Here is a 16,473-nt window from a genome sequence, read left to right as displayed (position 1 = left end):
ACTGAGATTTGAATGCAACTTCAATAGATGCCATCATCTTTTAGGTTTTTTTATTTATAGAAACTCCATCTAGCTTCTTGGAGTCTGAGGACATTTACTCGCTGTACTGTGGGAAAGTGTTCTAGGCCTAGAGCAAGAATACTACTTTGAAAGTAAAGGACTAAATAATTAACAAGGGAACCTACTGAAAAGGTGAATTTTGACCAGGGTATTAGGACTAGTACTCAGCAAAATGCCTAAGGTGTATCATAGATATTTGATGAAAGTACTTGGTCATCACTGTGATTTTAAAATTCATCTAGTGACCTGGAAATTCTGAATGATGGTTTTTTAAAAAATTCTTCTTGGTCATCTCAGACTGTGGGTAATTCTACAGAATAGATTTCTTCTGTAGAATTACCCACAGGAGATGTCCTTCATCTTAGTGTGACAAAGGAAGCAGGGCTGGACCCTGAGGTAGCTGGAGCTTGGTGAGATACCCTATCCCTTTCACACTTTAAAACAATGAGGGGATGCTATGCAGTTTAGAATGAGACTTTTAGAAGCTCAACACAGGAAGCTGGAATGATGGGAATTTGCCTGTATGTCGGTATAATCCGATCCTTTTGGGAAACAGGTGTTTTTCTTTTAGAGAGTTTTGTTTCTATCAGATTATTATAATGAGTTCCTTCACCTTCTCCTGAGGCATTATACTTGCAACTCTTAATGATAAGGGTAGAGTTTTAGCAATTCTCAACCAGAAAGCCTGTCATTCTGTCACTAGAGAGGACTTGAGCCCAAGGGGGTTTCTCTCTCCTCCATTCTTGTCACATTCGCCAGAAAGAATTCAGGTAAGAGATAGGGTGCAGTGTTCAAGCGAAGCAAGCAATTTATTAAGCAAAGCAATACACTTGGCATAAAGTACAAGTACACAAACTCAGTCTGAGCACACCACCTGTTGGGGTCTTACAGGTTATATACTCTTCCCTGTAAAATTCAAGGCTTTGTTTTCCCATTATCAGGGTTGATAGACAATGTTCCAAGGTTTCTCTTTGTGGTTTTCCTTGTAACTGATGGAGCACCTAGTTATCTTGTTTTGTCCAGTTTCATGACTGCTGACTCCTTCATTCAGTGGATGAGATAAAACCCTTTTGTTCCCTCTCCTCTTTTCCTGCCCTAATAACTGTCCATCCTGCCTAACAATTTTATACCCACATCTATACATAGTTATTGAGGAGGGCAATACAAGGAGCAGAAAATTTTGTTATTTTTATTTAAAAAAAAGTAGTTGAACAAATTGAGAGAAATGAGAATGAAACTAAATTGTGCTGAAAAAGATTCTTTTATCTTTGAAACTTATTTTTTTTGTACAACTGGATCATATATGAATTAAAATAATTATAAAACTTAGAATTTATCCAGCTGTGTAGTGGCTAATTACAAAATTGCTTTGTTTAATTATGTGGTGTTTTATAGGAGGCCATTTTTAACCTTTGTCACCAGTGCCAAATGGAAGGAGACACAGCTCTTCATAATAAGTATTGCAATTCTAATTGTATCTATTTTATTTAGAAGCTATTCATTTTTAAAGATATGTTCTAATTTGTGTAATTTTTTTAGTAGGTAAAATTGCTGAAGTAAATTGGTTTGTGGTAACAAAAGTAAAACAAGAATAACTATTATTAATAATCTTCTCTACTATTCAAATATCTTGAGTCTGGCTCTGGCTAACATAGATACTGTCAATTCATTTAGAAACAAGGGGCAGAGCCTTATGTAATCAAGTGGCTCATTAGAGAAGATCAAAGGATTTCAAAGTATACTTAAAAAGCAGAACTAATGTCCTGTATTTAAAAATGAGATCAAAGTGAACTCCATGTCCAGAAGACTTTTTGTATATATTATCCTTCCGTGTTATCAGAAGAGACTTTCATTGACATTCACTGCAAGTCCATCTATGTACTAATGATAGATTAAACAGTTAAACTATAACATTTATTCATTCAGTATGATTATAAAATGACTTATATGCAAGGCAGTGAAAACCCAACACTACATATAGTGTCTTTTTAAATTCTTTTGTATGTATATATGTATGTATTTACTTATTTATTTTTTGAGAGAGAGATAAAGGGACAGAGACAGTAAGGGAGAATGATGAGAAGAATCAACTCATAGTTGTGGCACCTTAGTTTTTCATCAACTGCTTTCTCATATGTGCCTTGATCAGGGGCCTCCACTCAAGCCAGTGACCCCTTGCTCAAGCCATTTTGGGCTCAAGCCAGTGACCTTGTGCTTCAACCCAGTAACTTTGGGCTTCAAGCCAGTGACCTATGGGCTCAAGCCAGTGATCTTGGGGATATGTCTATAATCCTATGCTCAAGCCAGTTATCTAGTACTCGAGAACCTGTGCTTAAGCCGATGACCTCAGATTTTTGAACCTGGGTCCTCAGCATCTGAGGCTAACACTCTATCCATTGCACCACTACCTGGTCAGGTTCAATTCTTTTGTCTTTAAAATGCAACTACAAAGGTAGCACTTTAAAAGAGGAGTCATGATACCTTAAATGTTATGTCTTGGGATGAGGTAATCTAAATTAATTAATAGAAGTAGAAAGCATTAAAATTGATAAAGGTTTTTAAATGTGAATTTAACTACTTTCAAATATTGATTAAATACTTCACGCATAAGGTACAGGGCTCAATAAAGTGAATTCTACCAAGAAGAGTAAGACATGGTATCTGCCTTTGAAAAAAACTTCAGTTTAGTGGGAGAGAGAAATAAAGCAGTCCTGTGATATTATAAGAGCTATAAGAAAGTGAGAGGATGCTAACTATGTAAACACAAAGGTGAGGGGACCTCCTCTGCTCAGGGACAGCAGGAAAGACTTTACATGGAGTCAGATTGAGTCAGAGCTTGATGGGTAGTTTTTGAAGCACGGAGGTGAAGGAAGAGGATTCTTCATGGGCAATATTGTGCACAAAGGCTGCAGATGGGGAAGTACGCTGTGTGTTTAGGGAACAGAAAACATGTTGATTTAACTCATGCTAAATGACATGTAAGGGGCATGCATCATTGTGTGAATGCAGGAGATATAATGATGAAATGGGAATTTTAAATAATCTAAAAGTGTATTATTATAAGAACTGGATCACATAATTATAGAGGCTGGGAAATCCCACACTCTGCTGTCTACAAGTTGCAGAACCAGGGCAGCTGGTGCCTGAGAATCAGGAGCAACAATAGCCAAGGAGAGGAGAAGATGGATGTTTCAGCTCGAAAAGAGAGCAAATTCACCCTCCTTCCACCCTTTTTCCTTATTATTCTAGGTATCCCCTATCCTAATCAAGTCGACACATAAAATCACAGAAAGTAAAGACCCGAGTTAAGGGGGTCCAAGATGGTGACAAAGTGGGCAGACGTTCCAACTGCTACCTCCAAGGACCAAATTGGATTATAACTTAATTTAAGAACACTCATCCTGAAAAACCAATTTTGGACTACAGGAAGAGGAGTCTATAACCAAGGATCACAGAAGAAGCCACACAAGACTGGTAAGAAGGGCAGAGATGCAAAAACGGCTGCCCCACTCCCAGGAGTGAGGCTTGGCTGAGGGTATGAAGGAATTCTCACTGTGTGGAAGGTCACACTAAGAGGTGTGGGTGCTCAGCCCCAGGCCTAGAACCCAGAGCTTAGAAGAGGCACCCAGACAGCATTTGGCAGTGAAGAGAGCTGTGTTTCTGTCTGTCAGAAAGAGATGGAGCTCTCGGAGACATAGGCTCCATATTAAAAAGCCGACACAGAAAATCTCATTCACAGCCACTTACCCAGTGCTCTGGAAGGGGAGAGCTGAGAGTTCTAGAGTTGTGTAAAGAAAGTGTAAAGTCCGAGGCCCACGGAGAGACACTGTGGGGGATGGCCACCAGAAACCTGTGCTGAGTCATTCTCCAATATTACAGCTGCCATCTTTCTTGGGTGGAGCATCCCCTTTGTTGGGGCATCATCCTGGGGAAAAGCAACCATTCCACCCTTGGGACTTTCTTCTAGCCTAGTCATGGCAATGGGTCATTCTGAGAGGCCAGGAAACAGAGGGTGCATCAGTGGCTCAGTTTTCTAGTGATGAGACCAGAGTGTTTCCCCAAACGCTCCTACCTCTAGGACTGGTGCTTCCACCTCACAGGAGACTCAGTAGAAAGTGTCTGGAGAGAGAGAAGACCACACCTCTGGGTCTCAGAGGCCACACCCACTGGGCTCCTGGGGCCACACCCTAATGAGGTCTGTAAAAAATGTTTGGACAGACTGACACTTGGGGCCAAGGGGTGAAGCCACACCCTCCACCCTTTCTAATCGCTGAACTGCCAGTCGCTGAGCCCAACAAGCAGCCAGCAGACAGAGGCTGCAAAAGATAGGACTCAGGGGAACTTGGTCTTTTAAGCATTGCTTGCCTCAGGCCCAGTGTGGGTAAAAGCCAGCCTAGGAGTGCAGCTTGGTATTTTCATGTATACCTGGGCCCAGCAGAGGCAACCAGAAACCCTGGATTGCTTATAGATCCAAGAAAGTTGCTGAGGGCCAGTCATGGGCAGTGTCTCCCACTGGTCTGCACCAGGTTCCTGCCAGGGAGGCCCAGGGATGGCACATTCAGGGGCCAGCTGCAGAAACCATTGGTTCAGGACCTAACAACCCTTGCTAGAGTGGTATCCTAAGGAAAGACTCCTCATACCTGGCTAGCTGAGGCAAGTTCCACTCTCTGTTATTAGCACCAGCACAGTGGCTCATGTGCATTGGGTAGGGTGGTGCTTCACAATCAGCTGGCCTTGATGCTGGAATCCTGCTCTACTGGGCTAGATTCCACAGGGGGAAGGGAGAGAGGCTTGGAGCATGGGCATTTAATGTGTGGGTCCTTGTGAGTCTATTGTTGGATCTGGTCGAGGAGCTTAGCCACAACTGGAGAGGAAGCACTGTCAGCCCCACGAAAGGACTCTCTTAGTCTTTCTTCTTGAGACCAGGGTGTCACCAGCTGAAAGAAATTCTGCAGAGGGGACTGTAGGCCACACTGGGTCTGAACCTAGTGCTCACCTTGTTAGGGAGAAATAAAATTTGAGTATCCAGCAGTGTCTGAGGGATTAAGCTCTGGAGTAGGGACCATATTCCCCATACTAAGCTGCTGACCAAAAGACCCCTGCAGCCCCATGTTCATTGCAGCATTGTTCACAGTGGCCAGGACATGGAAACAACCAAAAAGCCCATCAATAGATGACTGGATAAAGAAGATGTGGCACATATACACTATGGAGTACTACTCAGCCATAAGAAATGATGACATCAGATCATTTACAGCAAAATGGTGGGATCTTGATAACATTATACGAAGTGAAATAAGTAAATCAGAAAAAACCAGGAACTGCATTATTCCATATGTAGGTGGGACATAAAAGTGAGACTAAAAGATATTGATAAGAGTGTGGTGGTTACGGGGGGAGGGAGGAGAGGGAGAGGAAAAGGGGGTGGGGAGGGGCACAAAGAAAACTAGATAGAAGGTGACAGAGGACAATCTGACTTTGGGTGATGGGTATGCAATATAATTGAATGACAAGATAACCTGGACATGTTATCTTTGAATATATGTATCCTGATTTATTGATGTTGCCACATTAAAAAAATAAAATTATTTAAAAAATTAAAAAAAAGACCCCTGACAGAGGGGGTTCCACTAACATTGTATTCACAACATTAGCTGCCCTAGCCCACCAAGCTTGCAACCTGTACAGGGGTTGGTTGGGTAAGGCCAGTGTTAGCTGACACTACAGTCTTACTACAGAAGACTCTGTCGGAAGACCAGGAAGCTACAAGAGGAGGAGAAGCTGAAGAGTGTGGACAAATCTAAGGGAGCTTGGGGTTTTATGGAGCTGCTATTATCTCTAAGCAAGAGGAAGCTGATTCTTATACACAGGTTGGCCCCTCCCACACTACCCGGGCACAGAAAATGAAGACACAAACACCGAAAAGTGCAATAGCTGCAAACAGGTAGCCCACAGCAGGTTACAAACAAGAACTGATGCCAACCCAAGAAGTCCTAGAGCCAACACTACTGGTAGAGGGTGGCAGACAGCATCAACTCTAGACTCAGCTACCTACACAAGCAGCATGCCCCAAAGTGGAGTCTAGTAGACACCAGACACTGTGGAGAATAAATAAACAGGACATACATTGCACAGTGTGTAATACACATGATCAAGGTTGACCCTGAGAGCCAGCCATCCTGAAGGGATAATCATACCTATGAAAGGACCAACTGCATTTAATACTCACATACAATAAGAGGAAAAATAGTAACCTCAAGAAGCATTCTTAGAACAACAACAACCACAAAACAAACAAACAGGTGGCTTGGAGATCAGTACCATTGAGTCCATATTCTTCATAAAGACATCACAAAAATTTCAAAGTCAGACAGCATTACCTAATGCACAGATAAAATGAGCAGACAGAGAAATGTGATCCAAATGCATTAACAACAGAAATCCCCAGGAAAAGAACAGAATGAGATGGAAGTAACCAAACTACCAGATGCAGAGTTTAAAATAATGATTTCTAGGACACTCAAAGATCCTAGAGCAACAATGGATGGACATAATGAACATCTAAATAAAGATATAACAAGTGCCTGACCAGGCAGTGGCACAGTGGATGGAGCATTGGACTGAAATGCAGAGGAACAAGGTTCGAGACCCTGAGGTCGCCAGCTTGAGCATGGGCTCATCTGGTTTCGATGTATAGGATCATATCATCTGCAAAAAGTGATACCTTTACTTCTTTTTTTCCGATATAGATGCCTTTTATTTCTTTATCTTGTCTCCCTCATTCACTGTTGGTGGGAATGTAAAGTAGTACAACCATTATGGAAGAAAGTATAGTGGTTCCACAAAAAACTGAAAATAGAACTACCTTATGACCCAGCAATTCCTCTACTGGGTATATACCCCAAAACTCAGAAACATTGATACGTAAAGACACATGCAGCCCCATGTTCATTGTAGCATTGTTCACAGCAGCACTGTTCACAGTGGCCAGGACATGGAAACAACCAAAAAGCCCATCAATAGATGACTGGATAAAGAAGATGTGGCACATATACACTATGGAATACTACTCAGCCATAAGAAATGATGACATCTGATTATTTACAACAAAATGATGGAATCTTGATAACATTATACGGAGTGAAATAAGTAAATCAGAAAAAACCAAGAACTGCATTATTCCATACATAGGTGGGACATAAAAATGAAACTAAGAGACATGGACAAGAGTGTGGTGGTTACTGGGGGCAGGGAAAGGGAAGGAGGAAGAGGGGGAGTGGGAGTGGGAGGGGCACAAGGAAAACTAGATAGAAGGTGACAGAGGACAATCTGACTTTGGGTGATGGGTATGCAACATAATTAAATGACAAGATAACCTGGACATGTTGTCTTTGAACATATGTACCCTGATTTATTGATATCACTCCATTAAAATTAATAAAAATTTATATAAAAAAAGAATAAGCAAGGTAATGGTTTGGCTCAGGACAGCCTCAGAGCAGGGCTGATTCAGATGTGACATCCAGATCTGTTCACTCAGATGCAGTGTGACACTGTAGTTAAGTGATCAGGCTCTGGATTCAAATTAACAGATTAAAGATCTGCTCTCTTCATGCCAAAAAAAAAGCTGTAATATATATTCACAATGGAATACTACATGGCCGTGAAAAAGAAGGAATTCTTACCTTTTGGACTTGGAGATTATTATGCTAAGTGAAATAAGCCAGACAGAGAAAGACAAATATCATATGATCTCACTTATATGTGGAATCTAATGAACAAAAAGTGAACTGAGGAATAGAATATAGGCAGAGTTGGGGTCACAGTGAGCAGAAGGGGGATGAGAGATGGGATCAGAGAACGTGAAGGGCTTAATGAAATTATATATACATAACACATAGATACAGATAACAGGACAACAAATTCCAAAATGAAGACAGGAGGGGCGAGCAATGGGGGGTAAGGGGGTGAGGGTGAGGGAAGTATATTGAGTGGGACACTTGAATTCATGTTAACACAATAAAATAAAATTAATAAAAAAATTTTAAAAATAAACCTGAGTTTATAGTCCTACTTACTTACCATATGAATTTGGATGTCATTTATCATTCAGAACCTTGGTATTCTCATTTCTAAAAGTATGTTAAATAAATTTCTGGCTGTATTGTCAGAATAAAGTCGTCTCTGCTGCAACAACAAAAAAATCTTTAGAAATCTTAATGACTTAAAGCAATAAAAACAAATGTTTCTTAATATCTTGGTCCTTTGGTTTGGGGGGTGCCAGTGAGGATGAAAGCACTACTGTCGGACGACTTTCAGGCACTTCATCTGGAGTGTCATTGTCCCTCACATACAGTGCCCAAATTCTCCACAGAAGGGAGAAGACTGTAGGAGATTTTTTAGGGACCAGACCAGTACATAAATTAAATCTGTCCACTGCATTGGCCAAAACTAGTCACACGGCTCCACCTAGATGTCAGGGGCCTAGACATCAAGACTTGTTTGTCCAGGAGGAAAAGAAAGTTTAGGGGGAATGTACAACAGTGCTTTGTGAATGTCCACTGTGTTATGAAGATAATATATGTGAAAAAGCTAGGATAATGTGTATAAAGTCAGATATGTGAAAGGGCGGGGTTAATGTAAATCACTCCTTCTTTCTTTAGTATTTCAAGACTGAAAAGTTGTATTGGGGCCAAAACATCAAGGCCCTTAAATTATTGCCAATTAAGAAAGTTATAATTTACTTTGCAGGTTATGGGATGCAACTAAAAGCTTTTGAAGAGGGGGATTATTTAAATAAATTCATGCATTAGAAAGAATGAACTATATGCTGGAGATTCTGGGGGAAACTGTTGACAGTTGTTTTTTCTTTGATTGTTGAGGAACAATAGGGCCTCAGTTAGGGCAGGAGCAGAGTTAATGTAGCAAGAATAAGAAGCATTACAGTTAACTGCTATATTTTATTAGTTTTTGTATCTGTGATAGCTTTTGCATAACCAGTGCCATATGTATGTTAAATAAACGTTGCTAAATGAATCAATAATAATTCAATGAATGGATATGTAAATGAATTCCATTCTGTAGAGCAGTTAGTTTTGGATGTGACTATCTTCTCATATAGATCATAAATTTGTTGAGGTTGGGAATTATTTTTATCTTTCTGTAGGAAGGTCATAATGTGAGCCTAATAAGCACAAGTAATTCGGTAATGTATGTGGCAGTGTAAGTCTTCACATATGCAAATTGGTGAAGAGGACTTTGAAGGTGATGATTACCTTGGCCCCCCCCAAATTAATACCCACACAAGTAAAGGAAGAAAGCTCATGAACTGGGGAGACATGGAAGTCCTTTGGAAGTAGAGACAAAAAATAATATTTTAAAATCTTTTATTGATTTTATGTTAAGTTTCTAGTTTCTAAGCATTGCGTTGTAAATAACAAAATATTATTTTGTTAAAATTTGGAGGATTAGATGAAATAAACACAACTTCCCATAAGAGCTCCAAGAGTTAAAATAAATGAATATTGTTAAATTATCAATGATTTTACTAAAGAAAATATGTTTGCTTTTCAACTTAAATGCAAAATCTATATAAATAGAACACTATGTTGACTATATTGTTTTAACTCTATTTTTAAAAAATATAATTCTCCAGATATCTATAGTAATTGCTCTGTTAAATCATTTAAATATTACTTTTGCATTTCTCTGTTTTTCTAATGAACGTTTTTAATATCCATTTAAATGAAATGACTTGGTAATAGAGAATTTCATAGAAATCAGCAAATATATTTAAATTTTTATGATACAGTTATTTTATCAATTACAAAGTAAAAATTTATTTATTGATTCAATAAATATCGGTTAACTGTCTTTCTTATGATAACTGTGCTTGGCTAAAGATTTCAATGGTGAATTTGTAAATAGCAGAGAGCCGGCACATTATCTTTGCTCTTCAATAGACTGAAGTAGAAGTAGATGATAACAAAAATTTCCAAATATTTTTTGGCAAAAATTTTCTTCTCTTGGAAAATTTTTTTTAGTGTGAGAGAGAGAGCGACAGAGATAGAGAGACAGAGACAAAGGAATAGACAGATAGAAAGGGAGAGAGGTGAGAAACATCAATTATTTGTTGCAGCACCTTAGTTATTCATTGATTGCTTTCTCATGTGTGCCTTGACTGGAAGGCTCCAGCAGTGTGAGTAACTCCTTGCTCAAGCCAGTGACCTTGGACTCAAACCAGTGACCTTGGGCTTCAAGTCAGCAACCTTTGGGCTCCAGCCAACTACCATGGGGTCATGTCTGTGAGCCTGTGCTTAAGCTGGTGACCTCAGGGTTTCAAACCTGGGTCCTCAGAATCCGAGGCTGATGCTCTATCTACTGTGCCACCACCCAGTCAGGCTATCTTGGGAATTTTTAATGGAGAATAGCAATTTATTTTGTATATTTATATTGTAGTGTACACTTGTAATATCGATTAAACTATTGTTTCGTCTATAAAGTAACCAAGAATCAAAGCGCTGTAAACTTTTCTTAATTTTTTCTTAATTCTTGTCTTATTTTGTTTCCTAATCCTTTTAATTTTAGAGTTGAAAGAACTTGCATAGGTATTTCCAAAATATACGGTATATATGCACACATATATAACACATATAGTATTATATATATTATATATCTATCCACATTGAAATAAGTATACCATACTCCATTTTTAATAATTGAGAGTGTAATAAAACTCTAAGTGAATTCTTTGGCAAAGTAAATAATGTCTGAATTATATTAGTGACTCTCAAACCTGCTGTGCTCTATTATGATATATATTTAGCATTGTATAAATTGATATTAAAATACTTTAATCAATTAGAAATGAGGATGTATGACATAATGCTGAAATGTCCCTGTGCAATTAATAGAATGACATTAATTGGAGCAGAGTACAGATACATATAAGCTTTTATGAAATTTCACTTTTTGTAGGTCATGAAGGTTTAAGACCACAGAATATTAACCTCATAGACACATGCTAAAAGCACATCTAGCCACCTGGCCTGTGGTGGTTCAGTGAATAAAGTGACCTTGAATGCTGAGGTCACTAGTTTGGTAGCTGGTTGAAAACCATGGGCTTACCTGGTCAGGGCAAATACAACAAGCAAGCAATAAACAACTAAAGTGAAGCAACTATGAGTTGATACTTCTTGCTCCCCTTCTCCTCTCTCTATAAAATTAATAAATAAAATCTTTAAAAAAAAGCAAATCCAGTCAAGGATTAATTTTATTCCGTTATAATTTTGTTTGCTTGTAATACCACAGTGATTTTCTTTTCTTTTTTTTTTTTTGTATTTTTCTGAAGTGAGAGGTGGGGAGGCAGAGAGACAGACTCCTGCATGCGCCCAACTGGGATCCACCCCACCTGGCATACCCACTAGTGGGTGATGCTCTGCCCATCTAGGCGTTGCTCTGTTGCCACTGGAACATTCTAGTGCCTGAGGTGGAGGCCATGGAGCCATCCTCAGTGCTCGGCGGGGCCAACTTTGCTCCAGTGGAGCCTTGGCTGTGGGAGAAGAGAGAGATAGAGAGAAAGGAGAGGCGGAAGGGTGGAGAAGCCAATGGGCTCTTCTCCTGTGTGCCCTGGTTGGAAATCGAACCCAGGACTTACACCTGCCAGCTGATGCTCTACCACTGAGCCAACTGGCCAAGGCCTACCATAGTAATTTTTTTAATTTTTATTTTATTTTATTTTTATTTTTCTGAAGCTGGAAACGGGGAGAGACAGTCAGACAGACTCCCGCATGCACCTGACTGGGATCCTCCCGGCACGCCCACCAAGGGTGATGCTCTGCCCACCAGGGGGCATCGCTCTGCCGTGACCAGAGCCACTCTAGCGCCTGGGGCAGAGGCCAAGGAGCCATCCCCAGCGCCTGGGCCATCTTTGCTCCAATGGAGCCTTGGCTGCGGGAGGGGAAGAAAGAGACAGAGAGGAAGGAGGGGGTGTGGAGAAGCAAATGGGCGCTTCTCCTATGTGCCCTGACCAGGAATCGAACCGGGTCCCCCGCCCGCCAGGCCAACGCTCTACCGCTGAGCCAACCGGCCAGGGCCTAATTTTTAAACTTATTAGACAAACATTACACATATCAGCAGGAGCAGAACAATGATTCTTGGAGATATTGATCATGGGTCCCCAAATGAAGGATACTTGATCAGATTAGATTGAGCTAGTCTGGATGTTAAGTTTCTCTTTGGTGAGTCAAAATATTTATTGCCATATTAAAGTATTGAGAAGTGCTTCAGTGGTTGAAAAAACCTATTAAACTTTGCAGTTAACAAACAAATTTATTTGTGTGAGGAAAGGCTATTTTTCTTTGTACCTCAATTAACACTACACAGAACTGTTCTTCTTTAACATCAGTTTGGAAAGTACTTCATTAATAACTCAAAGACTACGGCTTATATTATTAAAAAATTTAACTCAAAATGGACCAAGGCCAAACTGAATACAGCAAGTCCTTAAATAATGTTATTTCATTCAACCTCATTTTGTTATAATGTTGATGAGAGAAAAAAAATCAATTCCCATGAGGCCACTGTCTGTGTGGAGTTTGCACTGCTCCCTACGTCAGATTGGTTTTCTCCAGGGACTCTGGTTTCCTCCCACATCCCAAAGGTGTGCATACGAGGTGGATCGTATCTAAATTGTCCCAGTCCGAGTTAGTGTGGAAGGGTGGGTTTCTGCCCACCCGCCAGGGCGGGTTTCTGCCTTGTGGTCTGACATGCCAGGATAAGTGCCCACCACCTGCGACCCTGAACTGGAATAAGCAGGTTGGAAAAGCATTATCGTACTTGCCTGTATTAATATTTTTTAAATGTATGTATAGCTCACATTTATTTCAATGTTCAATATTAGAATGTTTTGGGTCTTTCTTGAGAAGTTTTGTGATATTTTTGTGACTAGAAATAACTGTTGGAACTTAACTCCTTAACTCTTGTTAATATCAGTTAACCTATGATAAAAATGATTGTACTATACATTGTGTGTTGTCTAAGGTCACAATTCCCAAGAACTTATCAGAACTGTAATGAAGACTTACTGTACATTGATTTAGTTTCATGACTGTGCAAAACCCTTGATGATGATCTGGTCAACCTGTTCTACTTGGATTTTCCCAAATGTGTTGTGTGGACACGCCTTCTCGCCTAATCACTTCATCTTGTAGAGTGCGCTTGTTACCAGCTTACACAAAGGCTGTGTGTCTTAGCTCAAGGACCCATGAAATACTCCCTTGGTCTCATCTAAATGTCAACAACTGTGAAGGTTCTTAGATTTTATCCTAGTTTCAAGCTAATTTTTTAGCCTACCACAATTTTATAGGTGCTGGGAAAAGACATGGCACTGCTTGGTAACAGAGAAAGGACTTGATTACTCCCAGCAGAGCAAGCAGCATGTGCTTCATGCTTGTGTTCGTTTCTTATGCCCCCTAATCCTGCTCCTTACCCCAAATTGCCCAGGACAATACAAGAAGTCTTGGATCCTGTACATGTACTGAGTTTCTTCACAGCTGAGAAACCTTAAGCTCAGGAAACCTCAGAGTTTTGTAATAAATAGGCTGAAAGAAAACCTGACCAATTATTGCCCAGAGGGGAGACAATATTTTTGTTATACTGCACAACAAACATTTCTTTCTTCTTCTCTGGAAGGAGATATATTTTTGTCTTTCAAGGCTGTTCACTTTACGAACATCCTTGAAAAGAGAGAAAAGGTTGTCAATGCCTCTGTGCAGAAGATGCACAGAGATAAAGACCCATGCAGAACTTTCTTCGGGCACTAAAATTTATCTCACCAGTGTTGAAGCACACCTGCTCTGCGAGGGGTTATTTTGGCAGTGAGATCCTGAAGGTTAAAAAAGCCGGGGGAGCCGAGGGCAAGTGATGCAAGTTTCAAGTCTTTATTCTTGCTTCACTCTGCTGCTCCTAGGCTACCAGTGCAGGTGCGGGTATATATAGGGCTTACAGACAATAATGGCCAGGTACCAACGTTACATCAACCGTTACTGCAGTATGGTGATGTCAACTTGCTGTGTTAGCTAGCCTGTGCCCTGAAAGGCAATCGTCCAGGCAACTGACCTAGAAGCACCTGGGAACCAAGGCTAAACTAGCCCAATATGCAGAGAGCTGGCACACAGGCAGGCTGCCCCGCACGGGGGAGTGGATACTGCTTGCAGTATCTGATGAGACCCAGAGCTCACATCCTGGCTTTCTCTGTGAGGGTCTTCACACCAGTTGTGTGCTGTTCTTTGAATTACTATAACCACCTGTATATATGATGATAGCATTTCTTGAACTGCGATAAGGGTTGCTTTTCTGCAGGGACTATGTCTTTCCTTCTTTACTTACCACATCCAACTTGGCACAAGGTGCAGTGTAGGCATTTGGCAAACTTTTTAAGATACAGACTTATGTCCTTTAAATATTTTCTGGATCATGCTTCAGCTATCTTAGGAGAAGAGGCAAAAAATAAAATGGAATAAGCAGGCTTTCACTAAAAGTCTTAAGTGGCTTAGTAGCTCAGTGGGCAAGTTTTTCTGTAAGCACTAGCGCTACAGCAGCTTTGGTGGATGTAGCAGAACTTAGCAGTTAATAGCTATTAAGACAGAGAGGGACCATGGCAACTGGAGTGCTGGCAGCCAAACAAGAAGAGTGTTGGGACAGTGGTGACAATCAACCAGTGTCAGAGACAGAGCCACACCCAATACCAAACAGCAGAGATGCAAGATTTTAGGCCATACAATGCCTGAATAAGATCTTAAAAGGTCTTTAGGAGTTTTCTGGTCAAAAAGATGGGAAAGGGAAACAGAATAGCTTATGGGAAAGATAGAAACAGAAATGTATGTTTGGGGAACCCCCAAGTAGCATAAATATGTGTAGGTATATATATAGTGATATGTGTATATATTGTAATATATGTATGTACACACACACACAACACTCACACAGAAAGAATTGAGGCAGAGAGATTCAACTATCTGGAGCCTAGGTAATAAAGGGCACCTTACAGTGCTTCTCAAAGTTCTCAAAGGATACCCCTCTGTTCAGCAGCTATTTGTCATGGGCCCATTAAGAGATGAGTACATTTGGAAATACTGTAAGGGTTTCGGAACTTTCAGAGCAATTTGAAGGAGTATTTATAGTTGTTAAATTTAATAACACAAATTTTAGGCTTGCATTTTATATTTGTTTTTTTTTTTACATGAACTTTTTTCCAATAATATGTTTTTGCTATTTTATTTATTTATTTATTGAAGAAAGTCTGCTGGCACCTTTATTGCTCTGGGGAGGGTGTTCTCAGCAGCGCTTGGTGAGGTGGGCTCCCTCGGTCCTCACCATGACAGGCTCCTGCCTGCGCCAGCTGGTTCCAGCCCTGTGGATGGCAGCCGTGAGCAGATCCATTGGACTTGTTCTTGTGGATCCTGATGCTGCTCAGGGTGGCTTGAGCATTCTTGTTAAGGGAAGACCACATGTAGGAGGTGGCTGGCTTTCACTGGCCTGATCGCTGCTTCACAATTACCGCTACACCTATGCCGACTCCACACCCACTGTCTCGTGGTGAATCAGCCCACTGTTGCTGAAGGAGTTGCGGGCCTTCAGATGACTGCGTTTGGTGCTGTACGTCTTGATCAGGAAGCTAGGGTAGTTCCATCCAACCATCCATTGCAAATGGGCAGACATCCCGCGGTGCTGCGGCAGCCAGGCATGAAGGAGGCCTACACTTAAGTTCAAATAGTTTGGGAAGATGTCTATGGGTGGTGTACCAGGCTTTTGCACTTGCCCTGATTTCCCTGATGGCAGGGGAAGGACGGGGAGAGCCAGACCTGAGGGAGCAGCCAGCAGAGACGGTGAGAACAGGGAAGGTTGGAGGGGGTAACAGTAACAGCTATTCCTTATAAAAGCCCTGGCTTGGTACCAGAAGCAGAGTAAGAGCTCTCCATGAGTTACCTCCTTTCATTCTCCAGCAGTTGGTCGGGCAGCAGTGTTATTATCACTGCCGTTTCACAGATCAGAAAACTGAGACAGGGATTAAGGAATTTGTCTAGGGTCATACAGCTAATAAGTGGTAGAGATGAAACTTGAATACAGGTAGTCAAGCTCAAGTACTGTTGTATACCGCTAGGCAAAATCACCAAGACTTTGTGGTGAATTATCTGAGCAAAGCAGATGAACACACAACTAAAGAGGGCTCAGGTTTATATTGAACTCACCTGGTTGATGGTGCTGAGAGGCCCAATGCAGGGGATGGAAGAAGAACCTTTTAAGAATTAAAAGTATTACAGAGGACTATGCTATAAGCACTTTGCTAAGTGCTTCTACTTGATTCTTCACCACAACCTATTAGGTGGGCAGGTTGAATATAACTTTTCAAAG

At 40.8% G+C, this 16,473-nt stretch overlaps 1 pseudogene; it reads right to left on the bottom strand.

Moving 5' to 3' along the window:
* Positions 1-15,396: 15,396 nt before the first annotated feature.
* LOC136309289 (large ribosomal subunit protein eL28 pseudogene) lies at positions 15,397-15,780 on the bottom strand (annotated as a pseudogene).
* Between the last annotated feature and the right edge of the window lie 693 nt (positions 15,781-16,473).

The sequence above is a fragment of the Saccopteryx bilineata genome, chromosome 6 (assembly GCF_036850765.1).
Source record: "Saccopteryx bilineata isolate mSacBil1 chromosome 6, mSacBil1_pri_phased_curated, whole genome shotgun sequence".
In the NCBI taxonomy this organism is placed as follows: domain Eukaryota; kingdom Metazoa; phylum Chordata; class Mammalia; order Chiroptera; family Emballonuridae; genus Saccopteryx; species Saccopteryx bilineata.
The sequence above is the reverse complement of the archived record's forward strand: the minus strand, read 5'-3'. Positions and strand labels throughout refer to the sequence as shown.